At 38.4% G+C, this 17,109-nt stretch overlaps 1 protein-coding gene and 1 long non-coding RNA gene across 11 annotated transcripts in view; one reads left to right on the top strand and one right to left on the bottom strand.

The window, feature by feature from the left end:
• Positions 1–17,109, bottom strand: part of Grm7 (glutamate metabotropic receptor 7) — an 808,103-nt gene that overhangs the window by 193,895 nt on the left and 597,099 nt on the right. The gene's annotated exons all lie outside the window — the stretch shown is intronic.
• Positions 1,014–17,092, top strand: LOC134478428 (uncharacterized). The gene is made up of 3 exons (XR_010051045.1): positions 1,014–1,162; positions 2,523–2,646; positions 17,028–17,092. It is a non-coding gene; the product is annotated as an uncharacterized LOC134478428 (long non-coding RNA).

Below are 17,109 nucleotides of genomic sequence, written 5' to 3'. Positions count from 1 at the left end.
TACCTTTCTTATACAGCCACTGATGCCATTCAGGGACCTTCTCTAATGCTAATTACCTCCCAAGGGCCCCTCTCTCCAAGTACTATTAACGTGAATTTGGGGTTTAACCCACTAATGTATATATGGGGGACCCATCCAAAACTGAAGCTCTTGTTTTCTCTCTCCACGCATTTACTCCGCTTCAAAGTGTCTTGGTGAATGTTTCTAACAAAATCTCTGAGGGAAAAGCAGTCTTGACTTATAACATTTGCTAATTTCTAAGCCCTAAATACTCTCCCTAATTGATTTCAAGTTGTCAAGACAACAAGAGATAGCCTAGCATACAATTAAATAGTATTTCCACCATATAGATTTGACAGGTATACATAATCTTAAGAGCAGAGATAACAGTAAAATGTAGCAAAATAATTAAGAAGGGCTGTGTTTTGAGCATTTACTGCTTTTGCTTTTAGTTGAATGTATTTAATTATGTTAATGCCATTTAATTTGGATAACAACTATGTTTAAAACATAGTTTGGAAAGTTTCTAAAACTCTAACAGTCAGTTCTCATGAGCTATTACTGTGTGATTTAGGTCCAGAGCTGTCTCCTCAAAGATGAATTCTCTCTCCCCACTCTGCTGACTAAGCTGCTTGTGGTAAAACAGAATAAGATGACCCAGGTCAGGTGAGTGGATAATAATAATCACCATTATGTATCAAGCCCTGCAGTGTTTCAGACACTGTGAGAAGCACTTTCAGTCAGACTCCATTTAATCTTCACATGTAATTTACAAAGCTTCAACTATGGGTTCTCATTACAAAATGAAGAGTAAGGCTCAGGGATCTGGAAAGGGGTACCTGAAAGCTAAAATCCAAGTCAGGCCCACTTCTACTTTTGAACTTTTATACTCCAATGTTTTGAAATGGTTTCACAATGTAATTTGCATTGCATTGGGTAAGTGAAAAGTGATTCCAAGTTGTTAAAAATAGAGAAGAAAAAGAACCTTGGAGAGTGTGAAAGATGGGTCTTCTAACGCTCCCCAGAAAGTACGTTTTTCCTATGTCTGGAAGACATTGACTGGCTTGGATTTTCATTACATTTTCTCTGGAATTTCTCTGAGAAATATTCCTCTGGGTCATGCTTCAAGGGCTTCCAGTGCTCCTGTGTTGCTTTAAGATCCGTAAGTGTTGCTCATCTCTGCATCTCTCATGTCTACCTTTCTGCCTTCTTTGGGCTTCTCAGAATATGTAAATTGTTCTTTTCAAGCTAGGTCTGCAGGAAAAATCCGTTTAACTAGTGACCAAGTTTTCCCCAAAATAAGACCTAGCCAGAAAAGAATCAGACTTGAAAACTAGAAATCAAAAAACCCAGCCCCAATCACCTTCTCCTAACTGCCCCCTATCACATAGCCACTGAGCTATAGAATAGTCAGTGTGACATTGGCCATCACCATGGTAATGATCAACACTAACTTTCTGGTTAGGTCTTATTTTCAGAGAGAGGTGAGATTCCCCTGATTTTACAAAAAGTCTAAGGCTTTCAATTTTGTTCCACTGATTAGTGTGTCTGTTTTCATGCAAATACTATGCTGTTATAATTACTATAGCATTGTAGTATATTTTCAAGTCAAGTAGTATAATGCTTCCTGTATTGTTCTTTCACTTTGTGAAGTAAAATAAGCCAAAAAAGAAAGACAAGCTCTGTATGACTGTATTCACATGTGGCCTCTAAAAGGTGTAATATCAGAGGAGATAAGAGTAAAAATGCAGTTTCTAGAGGCCCAGGCAAGAAGGGGAGATTAAAATAGCAAAAGCGTTCATTAATGAATACTAAGACATAGTTCAAAGCAAGAAGTTCTCATGTGCTATTACACAGCATAGTGACTATAGATGATAATGCACTATTTTTAAAAGAAGTAATTTTGAATGTTTTCACCAAAACCAAAGAAGATGGATACACCAGAGAAACAGTTCAAATTGGAGTCTCTCTCTCTCTCTCTCTCTCTCTCTCTCTCTCTCTCTCTCTCAATTTCACACAGTAAGGTCTTCTGTTCTCAAGAGAGAGAGACCTCCAAAAAATGTATATGTACTTTGGTAGTTCACTGTGCTAACAAATGTCTAAAAGCTAATGACCATTACTATGAGCACTTTTTGGAACTGTAGAGGCCAAATATAACTTGTATTAACCTCATGATGTTTCAATAAATTTAGTATTAAAATATTTACACAAGCTTTTCTTTTCCTGATGTATATATTATTGTTTGGACTCTGAATATCTGTTTTGAAATGTCGTACGGTGCCAAAGAAATATGTACAATTTGTATATATCGTTAATTTAAAAACTGCATGTTTTAAAAAGCCAAAGGATTTCTTGCAATGATACGTGGTTGGCTTAGCAGAAAATTTGTGCTTCTGTTTTCATTATTGTGCTTGGTTATTTTTGTTTTATGTTTGAGAAAGAGTGTAATTGATAGGAAAATAATTGCATTGGCCCAGGCTTTCAGCATTTGGCAAACTTTGCTCCATGCTGCAATCATGCAGGGACCTGTCATGAAATCCCATTGCCTGTTGCCCACCCTGCTCTTCCTGATTTGATTGATAAGATACGGAAAACAGACCACGTGGAAGACTTTTTGGAAATACCCGCAGGGATGCTTAAGTGCAGGTAAGTTTAGAAAACATTGTTAATGTTCACAAATTCACCCTATAAGCACACTTACTGGGGAGTGTTTCCCTAGCATCATAGCATAGGTTAAGTTCATGAATGAATGCTCTAATGACCTGAATTCTGAGTAATTCTTCCCCTCCTATCTTAGGGCATATTGTTCTACATGATTTAGACAGCAGGCCGATTTAATTTTTCAGGGAGGGCTATCTTATTTGGGAACAAAATAAAACACTCCCTATTCACTGTTCCTCTCCCTGAGAAAGAGTTGGTGACTCAATAGAGCATAACTCAGGTGGCAAACGAGACTGCGCTTCAATGGCTTACTAAGTTACACCAACAGAGGCATTTACATGCAAAATTTAATGGACCAATTACAAATTATTTGGTTTTGTTCATTAAAGTAGAACCACAACTTAATAAGCAGGAACCAAAACAAATAGTTTTATTGTACAAATAATGCACAGTCAATATAGAAAATTAGGCTGCAGAAACTCAGCATGACTATTAAAAAAATAACCCTAGGCTGTTCAAGGTAAGATATGACTAATTCAAGGGCCCTGCTAATTCATGTACTATGAAAACACTCTGGAGAAGAATTTGCATCTACAGCATATACTTTTGGACAAGCTAAGGTCCTTGAATTTCACCTGTTTTCGCACAGGACACAGTGGGCCTTGAACCTATATTACCTCCATTTCATACAGCAAGGCCTTCTGCTTCTGGACTGCTGAGAATTATGAAAGTGAAGACCTGAGCTGTTCAACAGAAAGCCGCTCTATTTAGCAAATTTCAACTGGTAAAACTTGATAATGCCAGTATTGTGTTCCTTACTAAGTTTTCTTAGCTGTTTCATCCGAGGGTGACAGTCAAGTCTCTGTGTCAAAAGATCTAACTGTGGTCTTAGCAGTGGGTACCCGCTGAAGCAAACCCAGCAAAGCACGAAGGGGAGATGGCAGGTGTGGAATCACTGACAGCCCCCTGCACTGTTCTTTCAGCTGCTCGGCGTGTAGGAACATGTTTTATAATATGTTTGGGGCAGAGAAAGCCTTCATTTTATGCTATTTTTGAAAGAACAGTGATTGACACCTTAATGTAGTTTCAATAAATTGGGGCTAAATTACTAATGATAGTGAATAAAAAGTAATTAACCATAATATCAATTTACTCAGCAATTTTCTTTGAAACAGGGTCTCACTTCATCTCACATACATAGTTCAGCTTCACCTCAAATTCTTGGCAACCTTTTCGTCTCCTGAGTGCTGGGATTATATGAGCACAGTGCTTCCCAGCAAGGTGTTATTACCTCATCTCAGTCTTCACAACAAAACTATGGGGTAGATGCTACTGTTATCTCTATTTTGTAAAAGGAGAAACTGAGGCTCCGAGAAGAAAGTCAGTTTGCCTAAGATCCCAATCCCCAGGCAGTACAGACATTACTCCTTGGCCTCACTGTCTTTCCTATTAATTCAAATATAATATATCATCCAGAAACGTGCAAATTACAAGGTAAGGACAAGGCTTGTGAATTACTATGAAATGAACACACAAAATCAGCACCTAAGTGTAGAATCAACATTTTTATAACCCTGGCTGCCCTTTTACTTCCTCCAAATCCCAACTCTGTTTGGAAAACATCTCCTTTTGTTGCTTCCAACAACACTGATGCTGTTTGCTTGGCTTTAATATTGTTGTAAGAAGACTTCCTTTTTGTAAAGTAATAGCATTCTTAGCCCAAAAACTTTGTGTTTAAAAAACAAGTTGAATAAGCTATTATTGTATCAGGCAAGACTCCTCTCTGCCTGTGGAGGGCTTCCAAGTAACAAAAGTAATCATTTTAAGGAGACAGAAAGGGTGCTTTGTGAACAGAGGTTTCGTGCCTCTCTCTTTGTGGAGAGATTGTTACATTCCTAAAATTGTTCAGGCAAGGATGCTTTAAACTCCACATTTTAATTCTTCCTTTCATTGAATAGGTTATAATAGGCATAGAAAGAGAGGAGCAGAAGACTCATGTGAGCCTTTAATGTGTCAACTGTCAGATTACAGATGAAACAATAAAATAAATATCTGAAATAATGCTGATTGATGCTAATGGAAATTTTAGACAGGGTTTCAGAAGAGAAAGTATTGTTTCCTCCTTGCTTACCATAGCACAAGACTAAAAGCTTATTTTCATATGACTCAATCTTCTTCCATCAGTTAACCTACTAACCCATCCATTAAATATTACAGTACTGTGCAATTCTTATGTTCTGTGTGCTGACCATAGTACACTAAATGAAACCTTATTTCTTACTTATATATCTTGCCTATATAACACATACTTTCAACAGGGGGTGATATTACCCCCAAAGAGGGCAAAAACTGGTTGTTGAGAGGGAACAATTCTTAGCTTCTACAATATTTTATGATTCACCAAATAATCATACTGTAAAATCAAAATAAAATATCTGTGGTATTTAAATCATGGGACGAGAAGAGGATAGATAATTAGGGAAAAAATGTCAAAAATACTCCTAAGGAGACAATGAAAAAACGTAGAGAAACAATGACCTATGAGGGAAGGATAATAACTGATGAATATTACAGTAGGATTGATACAGGGACCAATGAGAAGAGGTAATTGTACATGGACTTAGATATAATCCTGGGTTGCCATCTGATGGGACTGTTTTTTTTTTTTTTAAATTTTTATCAGTACCAGGGAGCAAATTCATGACTGCCTGCTTGCAAGGCAGGTGCTTATGCCGCTGAGCTAAATCCCCAGCCCTGAAGGGATTTTTAAAGCCTAGAATCTTTGACTTACAGATGTGACGCGAGGCTGGGTCAGACTGGTAACAGTCCAGTATCTCTCATCATGTAATCTAGAGGCAGACAGGACTTCAGATGCAAACATTTTCCCCATGATTTTAGCCCATGTCTGAACATGCTCCCTGTTCTCACTACCAGCACCGCTGGGATTCTATCCTGTTTCTCTTCTCTGAACACTGAACAGTGAACTGCAAGCTCCAGAACTGTAAATGAGCCCAGAGCTTCCCCTTCTACAGTTCTGGATACAATTATGTGATTCATACAGTTGGCTTTTAATGGTGCAAGGCACTGGTTTAAGAAACATGGAACTTCCTTCACTCAAACAGACTCTAGTCTGATTTTACTGGGTCACTAAAGCCTGGGGATAATCTATGCCTCTCATTTAAAGCTAACTCAAGTGCAGCACTGTCCCCAGACCTGTATTTGTCTTCTGTCCCTTGTGGCAAGTGTCCACCATGGATACAGGTTTTTATGTTGATTTTTTGCTTCCTAAAAATAAAACCATAGAACTCTCTTATCTTCTGTTAAATTCTGGCTACTTCTTCCTCCATAGTCTCTTGCTATAATTTCCACTATAAGATCAGACGTGTGAATCTTTCCAAATTCCTGGATTGCTGTCTTCTTTCTTCAAGGAATTAAACGAGTTATCCTCAGTAATGGGCAGCTTCCCAGGCCTGCATCCTGGTGGCACACTCGCTGCTAAAGCAACTAGGTAAATACTGGCTGAGTGGATGGGGCAGGCTGAAAAGCCACAATGCGGCCACAGTATAATACCGGTAATGCTTTCTTTCTTCCAGGTTTCCAAGTTCAAGAGCTGAGTGAGATGGCTTCCTTCTCTCCAACTTCCAGCTCCAGCTCACATCTTTGTCTTTTGATAAGCTGCTGAACTATCCTTCCACTCTTGTTACCACTCATGCCATTGCTGTTTCCCCTTCTCCTCACATATGGAGCCAAATGGGAACCATGATCAATCCTTTTCCATAGATGGCAAAATAGAGGCTCAAACACATCAAATACCTTGTCAAATGCCACACAGAAAGCAGTGGAATTGAAAAGTCTGTCTCATGTTAACCTTGGTTCCCTGAACAATTATATAAAAACTGATTCCCTGACAGAGATATGTCTCCTAGCATAACCACCAGGCAGGCTTCTTGCTTATGCTGTTCATTTATTTAACTATTCAAACAAAAATGGGATGCTTACCATGTGACAAGCCTTTGCTGCAACTGAGAACCAAAGTCAAGACTGTGGCCCTTCACAGTCATGTTCACAGTGTATGCACATGTAGGTGTGACGATGGAGGGTGAACAGGCAAGTAAGTGAGTAAATATGAATGAGTTATTTTTATTTGTAACTTAGATATACTTTTATAATTGCTATGAAGAAAGCTTGGAGAACAGAGAGAAAGGGCCTGAGGAAGTGGAATAAAGACTTGCTTACTAGAAAGATGCATAAGGGTTATAAACTAGAGGAGGTGTTATTTAAAATTGAGATGTAAAGATGGAGGAGAAGCAGGTTGCAGGAAGGCTGAAGGAATGTGGTGCAGGCCGAAAAACCACGCACAAAGGTCCACGGCAGTACTAACCTGTGTGCTCCATCAACCAAAGGAAGTTAGTAACACTGAGGGGAGACAACAAGCACAGGAGGAAAGGTAGGAAGGTCTTTAAAGATGTTGGAAACCGGGTGAACAGTGTCCTGCAAAAAGAAATACTAAATGGCTAACACACAGTACTTCAGAATGTGACTTTATCTGAAAATAGGAGAAAGAAGTACCTGAGTTCGAGTGAGATCACTCTTGATTATCCAGTATGCCTGGTGTTCTCCTTAGAAAAGGAAAAGGAAACAGAGACACAGACACATATGGGAGAAGGCTCATGATGACAGAGACAGGGACTGCAGTGGTGGCCACTGTAAGTCAGGGTATACGTGAGGAAGGCCTTCACCACCGGAGATCCGGACCAGTCAAGGAAGAGGTCCGCCCTGAGTCTCAGAGGTCACATGACTGTCCTGATGACTTTATTTGGCACTTTAGCCTCCAGAACAGGGAGGTTAGTTCTATTGTTTTAAGGCCTCAGTTTGTGGTATCTGCCATGAGAGCCCCAGGAAGCTAGTGCAGCCTGATAGATGTCAGCAGGACCCAGACTTAATTCTGAATGACTGAAGATAGGTCACTGGGTCAGCCAGAAGGACACTGTAGACGGAGTAGCCAAGACAGCAAGGGATGCTGGTGTAGATGAGAGAACACACACAGAATGGGGGTGGGATGGCTGGCTTTTATATTGGTCAGTTTTTCTACAGGTGAGGGAAGAAAACTTTTTTTAGGAACTGATCACATGTGCCCACACTTATTGAATTCTAAAAACTAAACCTCACACTTTTTCTGTAAAATATGAATCATAGAACATAGGAGATGTACACAGTGCCTGAGCCAGAGAAACATCCCTTAAAAACAGGCTGTAATTGTTGATCCTGCAGAATTATAACTCTTATACACCCCTCTGACTCATTAGAACCTAAAATATAAGCCCACAGAAAACATAGCCTGACTTGAATTTAGTGTCGGTAAATTTGGGTCCAAACCTTTTTTTTTTCCTACTTGCTTTACTTTAAGAAAAAGAAGTTTGAATAATATGAAATTTCTGGAGGTTTACTATTTTTGACCAAGAAAAAAATTGACAATGTTATATGGCTTATCCTAGCATTATACATTATTTGCACACAAAGGAAAAGCTGTAAGAAGCAGCCTAACAAATCTTGAACTCTATCACACCTGCCACTTAATTTAAAATCCAGAATATTGTCTCACTCCTGCCTTTCCTGTGTATCTCTATAATCACAAACCTATGGTTTTTAAAAAAAATTTTTTTGGTACAAGGATTGAACTCAGGACCTCACACTTGCCAGGCAGGCACTTGTGCCACTGAGCTAAATCCTCAGCCATTAAAAAAAAAAAAAATATATATATATATATATATATATATATATTTGTTTTTTTATATTTTACCTACAATTGTATCTGTTCATGTTTTCAAGTTCTATAGAAATATTAAAGAAGCGATATATATATATACTTCTTTGAATGATTTTTCACCTGAGAATTATTTCTAAACTTCATTATATCCTTCTATTTAGCTATAGTTCTGAATTTTTGATAATTCATTGTTTTGCTGAGGGCTATCACTTCCTGAATCAATTAAACCTATTTGCTTATTGCCTTTTACTTTTTGGGTAATACATATATATTTAAGATACTAACAAACTTATTTTTTTCTGGTAAATAAGAACAAATATCAGCTAAAGTTTATAGTTCAGTGACGTTTGCACCATTCTTACTGTCTAATGCTAGAACACTGTATTGTTCAATAGAAAACATACCCAGTTACGGTCACTTTTATTCTCTTTTTGCTTTAGTTCAGGCAATCATTAATTTACTTTATATCTGTTTAGATTTGTCTACTCTGAACATCTCTTGTGAATGAAATCATATGATATTTATGTTTCCCTACTGAAAGGATTTTGCCCTTGATGGGAAGCTGCAATGGTGGGAGGCTGAGGGGGAATCAAAGCCTCTGTCTTGAGGTCACCTTCCACCCCTAAGCAATTTACCTGTGGTGTGAAATGAATTCCAATGGGCTACCTGTGCATCAGTAATGCCCCTTAGGCTCCACCTTAAACCTAACTTATATGTATGCCCCCAAAGCACGTTTCTGGCAGAGAGAATGCCAGACCCCGGAGGTCATGAAGTCTCTCTCCACATTCTTAAAATAAAGGCCACTTTTATTTCATACTTCTTATACTTTTAGCAATGCCAAAGATTCTATCACTTAATTTAATATGTTTTCAAGTTTCATTCCTATTAGAACTGCATCATTACTTCATCCCTCTGCTATTGTCAAATACTACAACTTATTAATCTATTCACTAATCGGGTGATGAACAGTTGGGTAATTTCTATCTTTTAGCAAATATGAATAGCACTGCTATGAACATTCATGTACAAGACATGCAGGGACATATGCTTTCTATTCCCTTGGGCAGATAACCTAGAAAGAGACTTGTAGGGAAAAGTGACTGCTAGGCAGGGAAAAAGCAGGCTTTATTTAAAATTAATAGGGAATCTTACAAAAAGCAGCATTTGCTTCTGCAGTTAGATTCTACACTTAAAGCAATTAGAAAGACAAAAGAGAGAGAGAGAGAGAGAGAGAGAGAGAGAGAGACAGAGACAGAGAGGAGCTCCATAACACAATTCACAATTCTTTTAAGAATTTATTATAAAGAGGTAGCAAAGCTCAGAGGAATATAGAAATAAAAGGTCAGAGAAATCAGCTCTGTTCATCCACCTTTGATAAAATGGAGACAAGGGAAAGACACCTAAGGACTCTTGTTAAATATGTAAAACGCATAATACACATGGCATATATGTATGGTCTCACGTTAGCTTCACTATATTGTTACACCAGATACATACATGCCTCCTTTACTTAATCATTAATTCTACCTCTCTATGAGGCTTCCCTGCCAGCATTATTGATCACAATGGGACAAGAAAAAATCAAATGGCTTGAAAGAATATAGACAGAGGTGCCCATGTTAGGGTCAAAGTCAGCAAGAGAGCCGGTCAGACTGAAACAACTTGGAGAATGGAAAATCACTAGGCTTAAATAAAACGAGCCAGGGACAAGGACCAGAGGGTATTTGCTTCTCTGATGTGCCATGCCTCTTCTAGAATACTTTCTGTTGTCTCCCTTTCTGCGCTTATCCAAATACATCATCTTCCTTTATTTTAAACTCTGCCTCTTTAATTACTTAACTGGGGCCAAGAGTTTACAGTCCCAGCAGCTGTGTGTTTCAGCAGAACAGAAGAGCATACAGCCCGCCCTGATAAAACCTTTGGCTCCCTGGCTGGGAATCAAACCCAGCTGTGGGGGAGGGTGAGAGTGCTATCTTCTAAGTGGCCGGGCTATCTGGCTAGGTCAAACCAACCTTCTGAGAAGATGCCAAACTGTTTTGAGAAGCAGCTATTTCTTTTGACATTCCCACTGACGACGCACACACGAGCTCCAATTTGTCTGCATTTTTGTCAACTCTCCTTTGTCTGTCTTGATTATAGATACATCTTCGTTTTGCAATTGGAGTTATGAAAGGAAAATAACTTTACTTTGTAAAGTTATTAAGAGGAGCAAAAATGATGATAGAAATAAAATTGCTTCTAAATTGCTAGCTATCCTTGTTATGCTGATAAAAGCAAGGAAAGAACAGAGTATTTCTTTAAGGTGTCACCCAAATGCACTAGAAATTTTAAGGTCTCAGTAAGACAAACTACCTTTGAAATTCAGTTCAGTGGAATTTCATTTACAATTCTAATGAACTTTTAAAATTGAAAGAACTCCAGTGTTTAAAGCTTTTAACTCTTTGTTCTGTGTTCCAGGGGATTACTCTAGGACCAACTTTATAGAGAAAGGGGGAAGAATTTCAGCAAGAGGGTGAGAATTTCCTGATTTTAAAGCAAAATACAATTATTTTTCACAGAATTAGGCACACAATCTGATTTAGGGATTTTTTTTTTTCTCCAGAAACTTGCAGAAAGCACTAATAGTGGCTGGGGAATAAATATTAGGATGAAGGCTTGATGGAAAGTGGTATGATTTAGCCAGTTATTGTGTTTCACAGTTCTCTGTTGACCTATGCACAATAAATCACCTTCACAGACTTGGACTATGGCCGCCAGTGTTTTGAGTCCCAGAGCTCATCTATAAAAATCAACCATCTAAAAGCTAATTTTAGAGGTCTGTGAAGAGGAACCAAAGTTTGCATCATTTGGCAAAGGACAGTTAATTTGAGGGTGTAGGCTGCTGAGAGTTCTTTTCAGAAGCAGAAATGCACAGTACAGTAAAAATGCAGTCTGTTTTCTTCTACTAGTTGTAGTCAAGCATAAAATCACATTCTATCTGCCAAGTCTTTGTTCTGATAAGCTGCTTAGTAACACAGGTTTATGTGTCATTTACTCCCTTCATTTGGTTAAGATCAAAAACAAAAAAAGAACTACAATAAGGGATGCTTTTGAAATAGCAATGTGACTTCTGAATCATCAAAAACTGATGAAGCTGCATTTAATTGCATATGTATTTTGAATCACAATCTTTTGGGTAGCTGTATCTGCAGGAGGGTCTTCACAGCCATGAATCTGATAACAGGCACGCACTCTGGAATGTTTGCAGATTGGAACACAATTTTCCCAATACTTTAAAACTGACAACATGCTTATAGGCTTTTACCCACCATAAGTGCTGATTAAATTAAACTTTGGTGTAAATTTCCAACGTCTTGAAAGGGAAAAATATTTGCTGATAATTTTCGCAGCCTGGTGATATGACTGTTCATAGCCCAGGTGCAATGACAGTCAAAGCAGATCCCAGAAAACATCCCATATATCAAAATATCTGAGTGACATAAGCAGAAAGTTTTATTTTAGTCATGGGATCAGCACAAGTAAGAAGATGGTAGGCTTAAATTCAGTTAAATTTTGGATAATGATAAATTACATAAGGGTATATATATATCAGATACAAAGAGGCAGGGATTACTGAGGGTTGTCTTGCTGGCTGGCTACTACAGTTCCTTACTGTTAATTCTCACCAAACAGGAAATACAAGTCATTAGATTAAATATCCCAGTTTTTGCTGTTTGTTTACAATATTCCAAGTTGTACCACGTAAAGCTCTTCTGCTACACTGTGGTGGAATGAAGCCCTAGCTCCCAAAGTAGTACATACTATTGGGATTTTTGTATGTTCCTCACAACCTTCCCATGCTTTCTGAGGTTGTCTATCCAAAATCTATTTCATATCAAGTTTTTTGTCTCTGAATCCCAAACTGAGGTAACTAAAAAGAATCAGACTTTGGGAAACAAGAAAGCCTATGTTCTTGATATTGGGGAGTGAAACTCTCAACCTACTACATGTCCAGTAGGAGTTCCTGTTCTCTGAAATCGAAGCATGAATTTTAGGAACAATGGAAGTTAAGAGCAGAATATATTTATTGACAGAAAGAAAGCTTCTGTCTGGGAGAGACGGGGTGCCAAGTGGGTTGCCGAGGACTCTGTCTTTTCTAGGGACTTTTATAGAGTAAAAACATGAGGTGAGATTGGTCTAAGGTAAATAAAAATGGGAAGTCTCCAGGAGGGCATAGGGTGGGACAGGACTGTGGTCAACCAATAAGATTAATTGTTTAGGCAAAACTGATTAAATCAGGAATAAATGGGTCAGCACGTCATGTAGTAAGTGAGTATGCTTAGCAGTAGTGACTCTTCCTGTAGAGGTTGAAGTGGTGACTCCTGACTTCCCCCAGGTGATGGGGAACTATTTAAACTATCAGTCCTTTGGAGGTGGATGCATATGCTTAATCCTTTCTCTTGAGATCTGGCCCACAGTAATACATGCCTATCTCCTCTAAGGTCACAAGACATTTGGGCCTCTGTGTGAGCTCCCTTGAGGGCCTAGCCATGTCTGACTGTAGTATTTCTAACTGACTCAGGTACCTGTAACATTCTGAGCTCCTGTGTACGAGGGCTGAGCTACACATAAGAATTAGAAACTCGTGCCTCCCATTTTGTACACTGTTTCCCAAGATGTTTCAGAAGGAAGAGAAGTGCTAGTTTCTCAACTTGAGAATCTTGAGGTGCAGGACTCCAGGTAATTTATGTTGTTCTTTGTGCAGATTTTTACAAGTCACCTCCACCATGTGCCAATGGGCCATCCCTTGATTTCTGTGGCTTGATAAGTAAAATGTTTTTGTGGGGCAATACTTTCCTTAAGCTTCCCTTGAGTCCCATGTCATCTTCACACTCAACAGCTGTTATCCTACTGAGCTCCTGAAATGACCTTGTAACTATCTCAGATTTATTGTTGAAGCAATACTCTTTGTTATCTTCCTAACGTTCTTTGCACTTCTCTTGTCTTTTATAAAATGAAACCCTTGCTTTTCAGATATTCATCATCCTTTAAATGTTTCAGCCCTGCCCACGGGTCTTCCAAATCAATCATGGTTGTCTTTCTTCCTGAGACAGTAATAGTTTGGGGATTGATATTATTTGATTCTGATCAAAGATCTCTAAAATATTTTCTGCAGAAAAAATCTGGGAAAGATTCTCTGACTTAAAAAACAAAAAAAGACATGTAAGAAGAAATAGTATTTGGCCCTTTAAAGTGCAGTCTTTTCTGGATATAACACCTGATATTTACCCAAAGATCCTGTAACAAGGGAAGAGCAAGAAAGGGCAAGGGTTTGAATGTGCATCCTGACAATGCTGAGAAGGCAAACCAAAACCAGCCCCAAAACTGTCTTAAGGTCTTCACAAGATAATAGGAAATGCATTTCTTTTTGTTATGAGTCATTCTGAGGTATCATTTCCTGTTGGTCACTGTGAAATGTGTTTTAGTGGATTCACCATCTGGATTTCTACATGTTGTATTTTGGTTCTATTTGTTATATCACCATCAAATTAGGACATAAACTCTATAACAACAGGACTATGTTTTCAATTATCTATTTTCTATGGGGTCAAGTACCGTGCCATGTTCCCTACAGCTCTTTAATAAATGGGAACAGGTGATTGGATTGAAATCTAACTCCTACTTCTAAAGAACTTGTGAAGGTGAAATGAAACTCTCAGATCCATTAGTATCTGTATATGGCCTTTGGAAAGTCATTCCTGAGACTCAGTTTCCTCAAATTTGAAACTGGAGACCACAAAGTTGCTTAGAACCTCAGTATGTGGAATTAGCCGCACTTAGGTTTAAATTCTGACTCTGCAGTAGCCTAAAAGAGCAAGTTTCTTCTTTGTGTGCCTCAGTTGTCTCATTTGTAAAGTCAAGCAACTTTATATATATATATATATATATATATATATATATATATATATATATATATATAATGTTTCATAATATAATTGTAAAGCTAAAATAAGATAGAATATTAAATGACTTTTTCACAACATTCAGTCTTTAGGAAATCACAGGAGGAGTTACTGGGTGGATAGAAATAAAATTTACAACATAATGCCTGGCACATAGTAGGAATACTGTAAATCACTTAGAAAAACAATTACAAGTCTAAGTCTTGACCGTGAGAGAAGATAGCACAGCTCTTATTACCCTCTGAAAGTAGGGGAAGCTGGTAGTTGAACATAGACCATGCAAGTTTCTCTTACCTCGGGAATTAAATATTGATTTCATTTTCACTTCATTAAGTTTCCTATTGATTTCCACAAAGCAGAGTGGAAGATGACAGTCAATCACTAAGCAGACACTAGGTAAATACCAAGAAAGGTTGTTCTTCCATCAGAATTAAGACTTCCTCCAGATCACTGAAGCACATTTATGGGGGTCCCTATCTTGTTGGACATCCTGGTTTGCTCTTTGGGGTCAAGAGCCCAGACATGAATCAGCCATCCTAGTAATACTCAAGGATCCAAAGGCCAGGGGCCTCCCAATTAAAAAAAAAAGTACCCTAATTGTTCATTATGATGACTTTTGAGATGAGGTATAATTTTTCTTGGCATGCCAGGATTTAATATCTTTAGGCCAGAGCTAATTAGTAGGACCAGGAGGAAGAGTTTGCTAAGATACTGAAAACGGATGGTAGGCAATAGTGTGATAAGATAAATGTGTCAGTCTTAAGTATCATGCAAATTTTTCTAAAGGCAAGGATATTACATAGGCAGTGGGATATAAACCCAGTTATGGAAATCTAAAATGAGTCTGAGAAAAAGCCCCAGCTGTAGCCTTGACCTCAAACATGCCCCCAAAGACCCATGCCATAAAGTCACAGTCCTCGGCGTAGCACTATTGGCAGGTGCTGGACACCAGGTCGCTTTATGAAGTGAACTCTAAGGTAGGGTCACTGAACTGCCCTCTCAACGCAGGGGAGAGCCCCAGGCTGCAGTATTCCCCTCTTCTGCTTGTTGCTCAAAAGGTGACGAGTTGTGCTGCATGTGGCCAGCATGACATGCTGCCTTGTGGAGGCACAAAGCCAACAGAACCAATCAACCATGGAATGAAACTTCTAAAACTGAACCAAAAGAAACTACTTATCAGTTAATTTTCTCAGGTATTTATTAAAGTAATAGAAAGGTCACTAGCATTGCCATGGAACAAGAAAATTTGGAAATACAAATGTGTCCATGTGTGTATGTATGCATATATATATGGAGAGAGAGAGAGAAAGAGAATGTTTATAATGCGAAGAACTTCAATCTGCTAATTGAATCTTGAGACTCTGTACTAAGGAAATATCTGTAAAGTTAGACTGTATGAGTGTCAAATCATCATCATGGCTGAAGGAGATGTCAGTCACAGCCTCTCTCTACCCCATCAGGTGCTGTTCTATTGCAATCTGCCAAGCAAGTCATGGTAATGCACTTCTTTTCCTAGGAAATGGCAAAGTGGTCACATGACTCACACCAAGACTGCTATCTTCCTCTATTTTTTTCCAGTCTGGACCTACATGAAGAAAGGTGTTTTCCTCCCTTTACATCAGGTTGTCAGAATGTCAATGAGGAACTGCTCCAAGTCTCCAGACTCAGGAATATTAGTTTAGAAAATGAGAAAAGAAAGAATGAGATGTGGAAAGAGAACATGGTCTTCCAGATGATAGAGTCATAGGTTCAAGTAATTTCAAAGGCATCCATCTCTATATTATTATATCGTAGTTTCACTACATGGGCTAATAACTTGGGCCATGTTTGCTTAAGGTGTTTGAGTGAAGTTTTCTTCATTGTTAGTAATCAAACATTAAAAGCATAAGAATACACTAAATGCCAAAGGATACATTTAATACATAAGGAAGTTTTAAGCACAAAAATGTACTCTGCTGCAAAGGCTTATTGAGGGGTGGGTTCGGGGCATATAGCTTGGAAATAATGCATCCCTTCAAATTCTTTGTTGTGCGCATTTAAAATAGCATATCATATGCCAGACACCAACAGGCTGTATCTATACAATATCATTTAAATTTTACAATTGCTCAAGGTAAGGGCTGTTACATTTAATTTTACAGAAAATGAAACTGAGGTTAGAGAAAGTTAAGAAAAAAGAGACCAAGGTCATATCAGCCATTAGTGGCAGGCTATGTGCCATTATGATATTCATAGTCCTGTCTCTTAACTTCTTTTTACAATTTATCAAAAACCCATAAATGCAAATTATAAGGTAAAGTTAAGATTAACTGACAACACACAGAATGACAATAACCGTACAGGATGTACGCAGAGAGCAAATGGGCAAACGCCAAGATGTCCTTTGAAACTGAGTTACTGTAACAGCTTCCTTGTTACTTAAATTTCTCAGAACAAGCATGGTTTATAATCATGATGGGGGAAAATACATTGCAGGGTGATGCTTTTCAACTGTATACTCCAAAATAAACTCCTCTAAGTTTTACTCTTGGGATCATAACAGGCCTTCCATTTTATTCCACCTCTAAATCATTTTGAGGGGAATGAGTTCAGACAGCATGCAGTAATAGAAGTGGTGTTCTTGACCTCACTGTCACTATCTCACTCGCTTTTCCTAGACACTTGGATGTGTGCCAGCAATGCATGTTATGTGGAAGCCTATGGAGAGACTGCTGGAGAGGTAAGTAAGCAGAGGGATCT

The sequence above is a fragment of the Cavia porcellus genome, unplaced genomic scaffold (assembly GCF_034190915.1).
Source record: "Cavia porcellus strain 051 isolate PalLab524CR breed Dunkin Hartley unplaced genomic scaffold, mCavPor4.1 scaffold_13, whole genome shotgun sequence".
Lineage (NCBI taxonomy): Eukaryota > Metazoa > Chordata > Mammalia > Rodentia > Caviidae > Cavia > Cavia porcellus.
The sequence above is the reverse complement of the archived record's forward strand: the minus strand, read 5'-3'. Positions and strand labels throughout refer to the sequence as shown.